This window comes from Ostrinia furnacalis, unplaced genomic scaffold (genome assembly GCF_004193835.3).
Source record: "Ostrinia furnacalis isolate ACB-3 unplaced genomic scaffold, ASM419383v2 OfSCF3022, whole genome shotgun sequence".
NCBI lineage: Eukaryota > Metazoa > Arthropoda > Insecta > Lepidoptera > Crambidae > Ostrinia > Ostrinia furnacalis.
The window spans coordinates 775,390-790,480 of NW_021133261.1; positions in this window are offsets into that span (position 1 = coordinate 775,390).

A 15,091-nucleotide genomic window follows, 5' to 3' on the forward strand; every position below is an offset into this window, starting at 1 on the left:
GATTTTTGTTTTAATTTTTTTTCTCAATTATACCTTAATATATGCAAACATTTTTAATTGCAAGATATAGTCTGATATTTAATGTAACTGTATTAATAAAATCAGCTTTAAACTCCGTGAGATATTTGAGAAAAAACATAAAACGTCTTAATAAAATTTTTACGAGTCTAGGGTCGACAATTTTGGAAGGAATAATTCATGTCTAAAAAGTTTCAAATCCCGCCTGTTATGTGCATAGTGTTGAAGGTTCTAAAAAGTCACATTCACATTATTTTTAACTGACTTCAAAAAAAGGAGGAGGTTCTCAAGTCGAGTTTTTTTTTCTTTTATAACACTCTTAACTTAAGTTGTATGTAAGTAACTAACTAAAAAAGTATGTAAACAAATCTAGGAAGTCGAATTTATCCTACCTTTAATAATTTTCTCATCGATTTGAAACCTATGTAAATCGAATGTCAATACAATAGTTTGGTACAATCGAGCTGATGATATTTAAACATCCAAAAGAAATAATGCTATTAAAAAGTGATGGGAAATTTACAATTCTATATGGCGCATATATTCAATTTGATTTTCCTCAAATATATCACGGAATTTAAAGCTGATTTTTTTATACAATTAGATTAAATATCATACTATATCTTGCAATTAAAAATGTTTGCATAATAATATATTAAGGTATAATTGAGAAAAAAAAAATAAAAACAAAAATCACTAAAATCATTTTTCCTAATTAACTGAATGCGTTTACGAAGCACTTAATACGCTTATTACGTGTAGTTTTAAGAGCTCTATGAAGTATTATAACAATTCTGAATTAAATGTTATTAGTTAACGAGTGAGAATATTTTTGCATAATTTTGAAGTAAAAAAATAGGTAACTTTGAATTTTTATACCGCGAAAACTACTTGGAATTTTCAAACGGGAGTTTTACTATCATGTTTGTATAACTGAGCTCTATACGGTTCATCAAATAAATGAGAATGTCCGATTATACAGTCTCATAACATACTGTGCGGTGCTTTGAAGTTCCGCGCGACGTCACGAAGTGCTGCACTTTTAAGCACTCATTGACGTCACGGGCCTCTTCTTTTGAACTTTGTTGCGCTTTATCGCTTTAAATTTTCATTAATTTGAAAATGTGAAAAATACGTGTCGAGTATTTATTTATTTTATTTTATTTTATTTATTAGGACAACCAACAAGACAAACACGCATACATGAAATTACTATAACTAAAAGTGCTTAAAACTAAGTGCTGTCTTAATTAAAGGCTGCCACGGCATGCAATGTGGACAGTTGCAAACAGTTATTTTTTGATAAGTTAACTAACCGACTAATTAAAACTCTTGCTTTTTTACCCAGGAAACATCCCTACTGTATTAAGTTACCCAGTGTTTATTTTGACGAGCGTCTACACAGAAATTCAGGAAAGTGATTAATGGAATTCTTTAAGACGCGTGGAAGCGCTTTTTAAAAGCTAATGGAAGAAATAAAATAAATCAGTTTTATCCCTTGCCAAAATATGGGATCGCTTATATTTTCACTTGACATTGTTTTTTAAGAAAGTGATAATGTAGGTAGAATATTACGCATGGATCCCGTTTTACCCCCTCAGGCTGGTTGTGTCACGCGGACTGTCAGTATGGATCGCTCCGCACAGCCGATCTGTATGAACTGCTAGGGAGCGGAGCGGTTCCTCCGGACCGCATTACTCTAAAACGCTCCCTAGAAGTTCATACAGATTGGCCGTGCGGAGCGGGTGCGCATCGGACCGTCCGCGTGACAACCAGCCTTCGGGGTGAAGTTTCGTAAAATCCTTTCTTAGCGGATGCCTACGTCATAACATCTACCTGCATGCCAAACAGCCCGATCCGTGCAGTGGTTTGCTCTGTGCGTTGATAGATCACTATGTCAGTCAGTCTGTCAGTTAGTCAGTCACCTTTGAATTATATAATATTTAGATTGAGAACTCATTTCCAATGCTCAATTTGTATAATTACCAAAAATATTATAAAAAAGAAATGATTTGCGTTACTTTGAAAGTTTGGGAGTCTATGACCTACTTTGACCAGCTGAAAGCTTTGATAAGATTCCGTCTCTGGTCTACCGTTAATAATATGGGAAACGTTGTTGAGACATCTTTGTATCTTGTACGGTCATGATAACATTTATGAAAATATCATTATTATTGATGACATAAAGTTGCATGTCAATATTTAGGTTTATTGTTACAGAACGAAGTTCAAATATTGATTCAATATCAAGCATAATATTATATCGAAGAATTTGATTGGATGAACTTTCGTTCTTTCGTTCATTTCAGCCGAAAGACGTCCACTGCTGGACAAAGGCCTCCCCCAAGGTTTTCCACAAAGACTGGTCCTGCGCCGCCCGCATCCAGGCACCTCCCGCGACCTTCACCAGATTAACTTTATTCAAATCAAATCAGTTGAAAAAAATCACAAGACAGAATCTGTGAAGCTTGAATCGAGTTTGGACCTTAATTTTGTGTTAGATTCCATTTACACAGCTTTATTGTTATGTATTTTTGTAGGCGTAATCGTGAGCCCAGGGTTTTAACATTTTGGGACCTACATAACTTGTCATCATCGCTCCGTTCATAGATATTAGTCAGCCATTTCTCCGGGACAAAAAATAGCGGCAACTCGCAGAATATCCTTTTGAGCCACTAAGCTGTGAGAATTTGCCTTGAAGGGTCATAAACAGAGATTCCGATGGATTAAAACATTTTGTTTATGAGAGTGTTACTTTCAAAAGAAATGATGATTTACTTATTGCTTTTAAAAAGTGGTTAAATAAGTTAGAAATGTGGTCACAGGCTAATATAGTCAGTCATCCAAACAACCAATGAGGATCAGTACTGTTGTAGAAAATTCAATAAAACTAGTATCTACGTTAATCTTTAAGACATAAGAAAGATATATCTTTTTGAATTATCCAAATCGGACCATTACTTACGAAGATATTAAGTAATAAACATAGGCCGTTTTTGCCGCTAAAAGTCAACGTACGCAAGGCCGCGTGACGTCATTATATCCGAATCGAGCGCAGCCGGCGTACTATTGGGATGGAAAATATTTTTTTTTCGGCTAAACTATCAGTTTTAGAAAAAAACTTTTAATAACATTTATTCTTCAAAATAAAGTAACCTATCGACCAGTAATTTTTAAAAATAAAAATTGTGAAAAATAAGTATTGCTATGTCCAAAAACCACATTTTCATAGGATTCGATGCAATGCGGAGACGCGGTTGGGGTGAGTGTAACTTAATGATTGTTTGTATTGAACATAATAATACATAATATGATGCTAATACCTAGTTTCTGGCCGGGGGGGGGGGGATAAGTCATACCCAGCTTATAGCCTGGGGGGAGGGGCAAGCCTTACCCAGCTTCAGGGGGTAAGTAATACCCAGCTTCCGGCCGAGGGGGAGTCATACCTAGCTTATGCTTATGGACTGGGGGAAGGGGCTAGCCTTACCCAGCTTCTGGCCTGGGGGGGGGGGGGGTCAAGTCATACCCAGTTTCTGGCATTTCTGGCATGGGGGGGGTGTCATACCCAGCTTCTGGCCGAAGGGGAGTCATATCCAGCTTATGCTTATGGCCTGGGGGTAGGGGCAAGCCTTACCTAGATTCTGGCCTGGGGGGAGGGGGAGGGGTCAAATCATACCCAGTTTCGGGGGGGGGGGGGGGGGTAAATCATACCCAACTTCTGGCCGAGGGGGAAGTCATGCCCAGCTTATGACCTGGGGAGAGGAGAGGGGCGGGGTAGTCATACCCAGCTTCTAGGCTAAGATTAAATAGATTTCCAGCACGGAGCGGCTGTCCTTTCCTGCAGCAGCTGGCCCGCCCATGGGAACGGCGAATAGATAGGTAGGTGCGTAGGTTTAACTCAGAAAAACTAAATAACAGGTAGGTATTGCGTGTACATCGAAATGATTTTCATAGCAATGTCTTGTAGCCTAGGCAGAGTGTATCTGCCTCAGCTATACCTTATTGTTAGAAGTAAATAAATTAATACTTATACATTTTTATATTTTACTTGGAAGAAGATATGACTCTAACAACACTTATGAACACTTTATTTGAATAAATCGCCAAATATACCACCGCGGAGACCCCAATCGCGTCTCTGCGTGCCATTGAATCGTATGAGCGTATGGATTTTTTGCGTTATTTTTCACAATTTCTATTTTTAAAAATTACCTATCGATAGCTTACTTTATTCTGATGAATAAATGTCATTACAAGTTTTTCTCTAAAACTGATAATTTGGCTAGAAAAAAATATTTTCTATCCACGCAGTACGTCGGCAGCGTTCGGATCGGATATAATGACGTCATCGTCCCCGCGCCGGGCGGTCAGTGAACTTTTTTAGTAATTTGGCCATAACTTCGTCAATTTTTGTCGTAGAACAAAAATTTTTGCACTGTGTATTAAGGATTTCTTAGCCCTATAAATCTGCATTCACAGCTAAAAATCGAAATGATCCTCATTGGGCTAAACTCGGCCGGATTTCCCCATGGGAAAAGAAAGAAAAATGTGGGGCCATATTTCCCATGTCTCCTTGGTTTTTGGCAAGGGTGAGCGCGCTACGATGAATGACAAAGGGTTCCGAGTAGAATGTGTTCTTCAATCCTAGACACATGGCTCAGTGTTGGGAATGAAAAGTATCGAGTGATCGATATTATAGAGCAAAAATTTTTTCAGATAGGTAACTATTTATTTTTATATGTTTGCAAGGGTTATCCGTTGTTTCTGAAAAACTATTGGACCGATTTCAAATTGTTTCATCAACAGACCTGGTTTCCAACTTTCCACCAAGGCGAAGAAATGTTTTGAATAACCAACATTTAATTAATTATTGGAGAATGCTACATTTTTCTTGAATAACATATTTTAGAAAAATTAAATTATGAAAGACCAAAATTTCATGCAGGGTATTTCTCATCAAATTGCGAAATTTGATTCCCGAGCCATTAGTGCCGAGTCACATGCATTAAATTACATAAGTCTTTTTTTTATTTGAATGTACGCTGTCTATACCACTATTGCATAAAAAGAAAACGTATTACCTCTAAAGAAAAAAAAGATATGGCTACTTTATTACCGTGAAAATCATTCCCTCACCTTGTCCCTTAGTACAAAATTATTACTAAAATGCCTATTAACTTGAAATATATCAATATTTTTAATAATAAAATTATGCAAATATGTAAGAAAGATGTTTGTTATTGTCCATAAAAGCTTTCATCTTACAACAACAAATTTATAAAAACAATGATTCGATTTTAAATGTGTCCCGCCAAATAAAATCATTCCCTCATCCTATTACGAATATTAGATTTCTGAATGTGTCAAACGATATTTAGGAACGCAACTTTAAGTTTTTAGTACCTGGATACACTCTCAAATGATTCAAGATGGCAATTTCTTCTCAACAGTAGGTTAGTTCGTGTAAAAAAATATTTTGCGTAAAATTGTTAAAAGTTAAATTTATGACGATCATTACCTCACGTTACATTAATGTATTAAGCATTTTAATATTTATCATTAAAATTTGTTGGTTTTATGCGTTTTTGGGAGTAAAATACATATTAAAAATGTAACAAGCAAATTGAGGTTATGTGTCGGTGTTTTTGTAGCTTAAGTTAAAATTCGTCATTCCCTCACAGTCATTCCCTCACTTCTAAGTGCAGTGAGGGAATGACGGTCGTGTGAGGGAATGATTTATCCAGTAATCTGCGGTTTTTTAGATTGTTTAGACACCGTTGATTTTTAGTCGGCCGATAGTTTAGTTGGGTTGGGCTCTCAGTGCTCACACTGATTCAACTAAACAGTTGAATCGGGCGTGGGTGCGCAGACCGCCGATTTAAAATCGGGCCGATTGCTTCATTCGATAGAGAGCTGTTGAAGAGATCAGTCGCGTAGAATGTTTCCCAGAAATATTATAATTTTTTCTATACCAAATTAACTCATGCCTGCGGCTTCAACTGCTCGAAATTCAGATTGTTACATAAAAGATAAAAGTTTAATAAAAATCATCTCAAATTTATACATCATGAAAAGGAAATTGACCTCCTTCTTCTCGAAATTGGACCTACCTAGCTGAATCGTTTGTCCGAGGTAGACATACTTGTCAACAATCTCAAGAATCGAGCGCAACATGGACGTTCGACATAAGCTTCGTTTTGTCCGTGTTCATCCTGTGATGACTCGGAAACGTGGCCTCTCACTATAGACCCTATACAGAAGCTCAAAGTTGCACAGCGTACTATGGAGAGGGCTATGCTCGGTGTTTCTTTACGAGATCGAATCAGAAATGAGGAGATCCGTAAACGAACTAAAGTCGCTGACATAGCCCGACGGATTAGCAAGCTGAAGTGGCAGTGGGCAGGGCACATAGTACGCAGAACTGACGGCATGAGGCAACAAGGTTCTGGAATGGAGGCCGCGTACCGGAAAACGCAGCGTGGGACGTCCACCCATAAGGTGGACCGACGACCTGATAAAGGTAGCAGGAAGGCACTGGATGCAGGCCGGGACCAACCGTGCGATGTGGAAGTCATTGGATTAAGTTCAGCAGTGGACGTCCTGTGGCTGAAATGATGATGATGAAAGGGAAATGATCATGAAAAAGTGAAATCGAGAGTAATAACTAGTTAAATCAATTAATTAGTAATAATAACCTTTCCCGCCAAAAACGAGGAGCAAACTGAAGCTATCGGCCGAGTTGGACGACGAAAAATCGGCCAGTCTGCGCGCGCGTAGAGGAGCGCCGTCTGATCAAGCTATCGACCGATAGTTGGACGATACTTTAGTTGGAAGGCAGTTGGGAATCGTATTCAACTATTTAGTCGGCCAAATCAAATCGGCGTAATGTGCGAACTTCCATACATGCCCATACTGATTAACTGCCCGACTAAACTATCGGCCGACGAAAAATCGATGGTCTGCGCCTAGGCTTATTTATTTCATGTAACTTGTATTTCATGGTATTTAATTTAAAAGAGGTGCATGTATGTGGAAGCAAAATAGCACGACAAAAGAAGTTGAGTGATGCAAAAAAATAAATAAAAAAGAAAGAGTACGATAGAAAAAGGCGAGAAAAATTAAAATAATACTGAATCTTTGAAAAAACTGCGGGAAAACGAAAGATTAAAATATTTAAAGAAAAAAGCGAAAGTTCAAGTAAAAACTTAGACTAGTGAATACCCGAAATACTTGTCAATGCTTAAAGCATGCCAATATGCCATTTGTACATGTTGTTTTTTACTATAATATAATAATAAATCATTCCCTCACTCCGTTAATCATTCCCTCATTTATTAATTTTTTAAAACCTCATTTTTTATAGGTAATATAAAAAAATATGGAAGACCAATACCCCTGGACAGATCTCTAAAAGTAACTTTTCTGATCTCTGCAAAAAATATCTAAGTTAATGTAAAAAAAAAGAAATTTAAATAAAATCTCAAATTTTGAGATTTCATAAGAAATACCCTGCATATTTCTCACTAAAGAGGTCATAAAAATTTACATACTTTCATAGTTTTATGATTTTCGATACTTTTCTCGTTCTAGAATCTTTACATCACTAGTCCGAAAACGATATTCAAATTAAAAAGGTATTATGAAGGGTTCAGTGGCTGCCCTTTATCCTGTGTGGATGTCTAGAAAGATCCAAATATAACTAGTTTTGCGGGATCTTATTGATCAAAGAGCCTGTCATAGATCTATAGATCTGATACTAGTAGAAGTATTTATTTTCCCTTCTTTTCTGCCGATTGTGCGCCGCTATTTCTAATATACAAAATTCTTGTCACAAAGTGTCAGTGTTTAACAAAACTCCTCTGAAACGGCTTGAATGATTTTTACGTGTTCTCAAGTTTTAAGAGTGGGAAATTTTAAATAGCTATTTTTTATCTCGTGGTGCATTGTAATATAACTTGACCTCTCTATTGAATGTATAGCGAAATAAATATGCGGTCTTTGTTGGCTGGAAAATTTTCTAGCACTCTTCATTATACAGCTTCTTAGTTTCTTTGATATTGAAAATCTATGCAGCTCTATTATAATGTTCATCAAGTCTTAATTCTTAGAGTAATAATTTTGTTATTAAAATCTTACCTTCAACATTTTTGCTTCCAAAACTCTCAGGCATCATTATCTCCAGGTGTGTATCATGTTTGATACTTCAATATGTTCTTCATAATGAGTTTCATGTTACATGAAATTTCAGGCATTGATTTTGTTTTTATTTGATAGATTTACCCCGCGGCTTTACTTGGTTTCTTATTTCAATCTTGATAGTGTAATAATTATCTTTATTTAATTATTTTCTTAGAAACTTCTTAACATGGTGAAGTGATTATTTTATACTTAAGATAAATCAAAACTTCTTTTTAATTTTTGAAGAACAAAATATTAATGTTCACTGTTCGATATTTGAAATGATTTCTTAAAACTCGAATCTGAGCATGACCATTGCTTTTATTTTTTAGAATCCTCTTTTTATTGAAATATTTCTGGCCAGCAACACTTGTAAGAATTCGCTCTCTTTGTATGACAAGCCTCTTTGTTTTAGGCTCAACTTTCTGTTTACGAATACGTGTTTGATGTTCTATTTTTAAAATTTGATGTCTGATCCTCTCAGATTTAGAATTCTTCAGTTGTTTATTTTTATTTCGTTCTAATAAATGCTTATTTTAGAACTCTTTTGTGACTTTTACAGCTTTATCTCTTTTTCTTCGATAGTTAAAATCCTTTTTTTCTCTTTTTTACTAAGTTAAGTTTTTAAGTCTCAAGATCCTAAAGGATGGGATTAATATTTTAAATCTGATGCTAAACTAGGACGACAGGGAGTAATAAGGATGAAATTTCAGTACTCTGAAAGAAAGGGTGATTTGTTAAGTTTTAATAAAACATCTTCAGTTACTAACGCCCGTATTCACAAACATTACTATGAGGTCTTACAGTGCGCATGGACGCACAGGGACACACGAATCAATCACAGAGCTCTATTCAACGCTGTGCATTCCATTTGCTGCTTCACTTAAGCAAGCATCGTTTGTGAATACGGGCGTAAGTTTTCTAGGTAGTTCTTCTACTATTATCTTCTCCATGATAATAACTATAGTAATGCTCTCACAAGGATTTTGTCAGGTCAAAGTGAACGCAGCCTGCATCATGTATGAAGTATGAACAACGATTCAATACATTTTGAACAGTCGATCTCAATACATTTTGTATTGATGTGATCTGACCGCGCAGGAATGAGCAAAGAACGCAAACCGCACTTATTTATTTATCTACACTAATATTATAAAGAGGAAAACTTTGTTTGTTTGGTTGTAATGAATAGGCTCAAAAACTACTGGACCGTTTTTAAAAAATATTTCACCATTCGAAAGCTACATTATCCACGTAAACATGTATTTTATATTTATGATGCGGATTGCGTTCACTTTGACTTGACCGCAGACCGCAGAACGCATCCGGGTACTTCTCATTTACACTCAAATTTGATGGTCACACGATAATAGTTCATAAACGGTATAAGTTAGAACAATAACTTTGAAATCAGATGATAAAATATCTATTTAGCTACATACAAAATAAATTTTATCGTAATAGAAGCAAAAATAATACGAAAAAATCACATGGAACGATAAAAAACGGGGTCATTTTTCGCGTTCTCATCGTGTCACACCTTCGGTTGCAATGAAACATTTGGTTACTGCATTCACAATTTTCGTTCAATTTNCGATTAGTTTGAACAATTATGTATGTAGAACAATTATGTAGTCATTAACAACTATGCTAGTTACTGTAACATGTACTATGCAGAAAAATTAGTAACAGTACGCCCAAATAATTCACCTTCGGCAAGTTGGGCGCTATCAATCTTGCGCAAGCCGAGCCGAGCCAACTGGCGAGGATGTGTGCTATAAACACGACTTTAACACAATGTAATAAGGATGAGAAAGCACGCTGTTGGTACTTGGTTGTAGCTAAGTATGCGAAACTTCAGATAAATTCTGAACTCTTATGATTCATGAATTAGTGCGGTTTTCTATTGCGTGTTTTTTACGGAGACTCGAGAGAATAAGATTTGAAGCCAGAATTGATCGGGATCGAAAGCCTATTTTGCCTTTTATAGGCCCCCCTGTTATAGAAAGTAGATGAGTAACCTACTCGTAACTGCATCCCATTCGTCTAATGTTTGGATTGTCGAACATTTTTAGTTCAAGATAAACCCTACTTACTATTTAATTAGCTTATTAGAAACGTTTTAAAATATGGTCCTGCTATTCTAATTTACATTATGGCTTGCCCAAATGGCACGGGGATGTGTGCTTGTAAACACGGCATTACTCACTACCCAAAACTACGTATTGGACTATACGGACAGTTTAATTAACTACAGTTATTAGCTTTCCGTGTTTAATCACGTGCTTAGAGAACAAGTTCTATACTTTGGAAAACTATTGACTTTTTTCTCCTTTTAAGTTCAACACAATTCGTATTAAAATGACACTCAAGTAGGTATGAGTCTTAACTCAAATTGAGTCGAGCTTATGATTTCGATTCATAATTTATGTAATTCACTTGAAAAAGAGGCTGACAGTAGTGACTGAGTTTCTTGCGCTGCTTCTTCTCAGCAGTGGCCCATTTATTGTTCTGAAGCAGTATTAGGGTTAACGTGAGGACGTGTAAGTGCTTTTTATAAGCCTACTTGCATAAATAAATGAGTTTTATGAGTTTTTTTTTTACTTGTGTGAACTAAGTCACAGACAGTGCCATCTATTGGTAGTTTTACGAACCTTGTCCTTAGAAACACAATACGAGCTTTATCTTACTTTACAAGATAAGCAATAAAGCTCTACTTACACCAAAATCTATGGTTTTGCTTTCCAAATAGCTGAGTACTTTTTTAGAAGAATCCTACTACCCAACATGCACACAGGTTCAAGATTCCTGCCCGACTCCAATCCCACAGCGATATGTTGCCTTCTGCTTAACTTACTGATAAGTGCTTGCTTGCGGTGGAGACAACAGATTAGCAATTCAATGAAGCTCATACATACACATTCTAAAATGGCTGCGTTGGTACGAACAAATTGAGCTTCTTGAGTGAGTTCTTTGACTTCAATAGAAGATACACAAGACTTAGTAATAGTATTTGGCAAAATAACAGTTTTAACTACATTATCATCTGGTTTAATTTTTTATTTCTAAATGCTCAAATAATTCAAGGCCTCCAAAGAATTATTGTCGCTTGATGCTTCTTTCCACAGAGCATGGAATCGTCGCGCGGCGGCGCGCGACGTTTCCGCGTCTTTCCATTCTATACATAGCCAGAACGCAAGGGTGTGAAACTAATCGAGTATAGTTTGGATATGACTTTTTTTACTAAGCTCCTCCAAACTATACACGACCAGTACGCATACGCTGCGTACTGCTCGCGTATACTTTGTAGTGACTTAGGTCAATTATCTTCCTCCAAAACATACATCGTCAGTACGCATACGGACTAATCATGTATGTATTGTAATAAGTTGGCGATTACAATGTATACGCGAGTAGTTGCATGCTCGTCATTTTGACTTATTTACCTCTCTTTCTATTAATTCATAACTGAGTTTTTTGGTGTTTGTATTCTGCCATAGAAAATATATTTGTTTTGAGGCTGATATTTTATCAATTCTCCAATAACTCTTAAATTAAGAATTATGTATGTCAAAATGATTTTGTTCTTGAGATAAAAGCTTATAAATAAAAATAAATATCCCTGGGCATTTTACACTGCGCTTCTAGTCCCAAACTAAGGAAAGCTTGTACTATGGGTACTAGATAACGGATATAAACATACTTAAATACTTTTTTTTTTTTGCTTCTTTAGCATTTCAGAATGCCACCAGTGTCACCCTTAAAACCAATTGCGTAGAATCTTGTAACTTAGTAGGTGACGTAATCGGTAAAATTTTATCTTGTATTTAAGTAGGTACCTATTTATATTATGTTATTGCTATTTATCTATGAAAATAAGACAAAATATATGTTTTATAAACACTTAAGAGTCATATACAGTTGTAAAGTTTGAAAAATTTATTGCTGTGAAGTACAGAATCACTTTCGTGGCATCAAAAAATTCAAAACGTTAAAGCTCCCAAACGAGACTCACTATTTGACTGATTTACTGAGAATACAATCTTCACATCAAGCGCTACAATTTTTGTTTACAAAAAGTTGAAATTAGTTAGAAATGAAATTCGCCACGAAGGTGACGATGAGAACCGTGGCGATGAGAAATACCCATCCAGTGTGGCAATTCCTTTAAACTCAGAGTACTAGTTTCAAATCCCAGGTGGGTCGTTTGTATAAAATTAATAAACTAGTTTTAAGTTTAACTTAACTTTTTAAATGTCATTTAGTACTTAGTAATTTATTCTTGTACTAATAATGGTTGTCTAAGGGCCTCTTTCTTCATCTCCGAGGAAAGTGTCAAGTTAGGGTACCTACCGTTGCTTAAAGTTACGAGTAGCAATTTGCTAAAAATAGTATTTATTTAAGCTTTAATGCCATATAATGGGTACATAAGGGGAATTTAATGCCATTAGGCATTGTCTGCCAGTTTACCTTCGGAATCCAGAAGAATCTGCCAGTTAATTAGAAAGTAATAGAAATACATAGTTACTTTTTACTCGGAAATCGTGAAAGAGACCCTAAGAATAGTTTCCATACCTATATTTGTTATGATCGTTCCTCTTATATTTTACCCGACTGCGAAATAAGGGTTATGTTTTTTATTTAATCACAACTAAATCTTCCACATTTACGTACGGTATTGCAACAAACACTATGTATTTTCAAAACATATCTCATAAGTTCGGGTACAAAGCAACTGGACCTGTATCGGTTTGGTTTCGGAGCATTTTTTAAACACAGTACAGTCAGTGATATTTTATGTTAGTGGTGGTTGTGGGTTCGAGTCCCGCAGAGAACAGATTTCAGTGACAGTGATTAAGCACTAGGATGAAGGCCTATTTAACTGTCACTGTCAATTATTATGAACTGGCTGGCGCCAACTTGTAGCTTTACTCGCGTAAATTGTGAAACTGTGTGAACTTTCCAGCTAGGTCGTAACTATTTTTATGCAAAAAATCACCAAAATTGGTTCAGCAATTTATGTTTGAAAACGTCACAGATGGAATAAATTTAGTAAATTTTGCGATTAATAAATACAAAGCGTTCACCCATAAGGTGGACCGACGACATCATAAAGGTAGCAGGAAGGCGCTGGATGCAGGCCGCCACCAACCGGCCATTTTGGTAATCATTGGGGTAGGCCTATGTTCAGCAGTTCCTATGGCTGAAATGATGATGATGAAGGCACCACTTAGGTGGGAAACTATCATGGTGGCACATTATATGTACAATCTTGTTAATTATATTTCGTATACTAAATAAGAGGCACAATAAGAGGCTTGCGAAAGAGACTGTGTTTCTTCCGCTTCTTTTCAGCACCAACCGATATGTTAGTTAGTTAGTTAGTTTTGCAGGGCAATCGAATACCGCACNATTATTTAATTTGAAATCTACCTAATCAATTTAATTTCAGAAACCACTTACATTAGTGTTATAAATCTAGATTTATTATATGTAGATTCAGTAAAATAATAATATTTTATGTAATAATTAATTAATTTAAAAATGGCATCACCGTACGTGATACTACATAGGTAGTTCTTATTTCTAATCTCGAGGACAGCACGAGCATAATATCTAATAAAAGTAATAATTCCATATTTTACTAAATCAAATCAACTAAACACACTCTAGTCAACTGTAAGTGCTGTAGTATAGTTTGGAGCGAAGACGGAATCCATCCACGATACAAACTATACACGATCAGTACGCAAAATTCGTGTATAGTTTGTTGTGACCGATTTACAAAGGGACATTCCAAAATATACACGAGCAGTTTCCTATGGGTGCGTTCTGGCCATGTATAGAACGGAAAGACGCGACGGTTCCATGCTCTGTGCTTCTTTCTAAGCTTCAAAAATCTACTCCTTTGTATTTTCGTAGCAACTAGCACCCTATACGTAGCATACTTCTTGTATTACCTGTGGTATTACTAATATTTATATGTTAAACCTTAACAAGCAGTCGCTTATTCAGCTTCAGTTTCCTGAAAGCACTAAAATAAATTACTAAAATAAAATTGCAAAGTAACTGTTATTTTTATTATGGTGCGAGTGGTTGGTTAATGTAAACTATCCTATCCTCGCATCCCGACGTTTAGCGCAAACAATTTACATTAAAAAAGATAGGCCAAGGTCAAGTTTGCTTCTTGATTCCAGCTAGTCTTTATTTACTTTATATCTGCGAGCATCGCTCTAAAATAGATAAAACTGAAGAATTTATGGCAACGTGTAAATTCCGCAAATCGTAGTAGATATTCCTCACAAAAAAAATAATTCACCATAGCAAAAATATGTAGGTACACAGAGTTAACAGAACTGAACTTAATACAGTAGGTACATGTCGGTAGAATGGCATGCCCCTGTCCTCTAAACTAGGATAGATCCTGTATCTTAGAGAGCAGTGATTCATTGTAATTACGTAGTTTAATTGTAAATGTGGTTTTTTATGTTAAATTTGCTGCTCACTGTGTGTGTGGGTGTATCTATGTCTAAGTGGAAGTGGATTTCCTCACATCTGATGTTATTTAGTTTTGAAAATAAGTTTGTTATAAGGATATTTGGATGTGACTTATAATGTAATGACATTTCGGTTTTCCTGTGATAGGCTCCATTGGGAAATCATGTTCTCTTATGTTGGAATTAAATTTTAACAGTAGGCTGTATGACTAGATGTCCTTGCTTTGTTTTTTTTTTATTTGACATTTGGTGTCATTTAGTTTATTCATTCAATCCCGCCTTTTTCGGTAGTTATTGTATGGTATATGTATATAACCGATATGTTATTTCAAAGTCAAAGTCAAAATTTCTTTATTTGTTTATTAGACTAATAATTAATAGTTCTTACAAATCGTCAT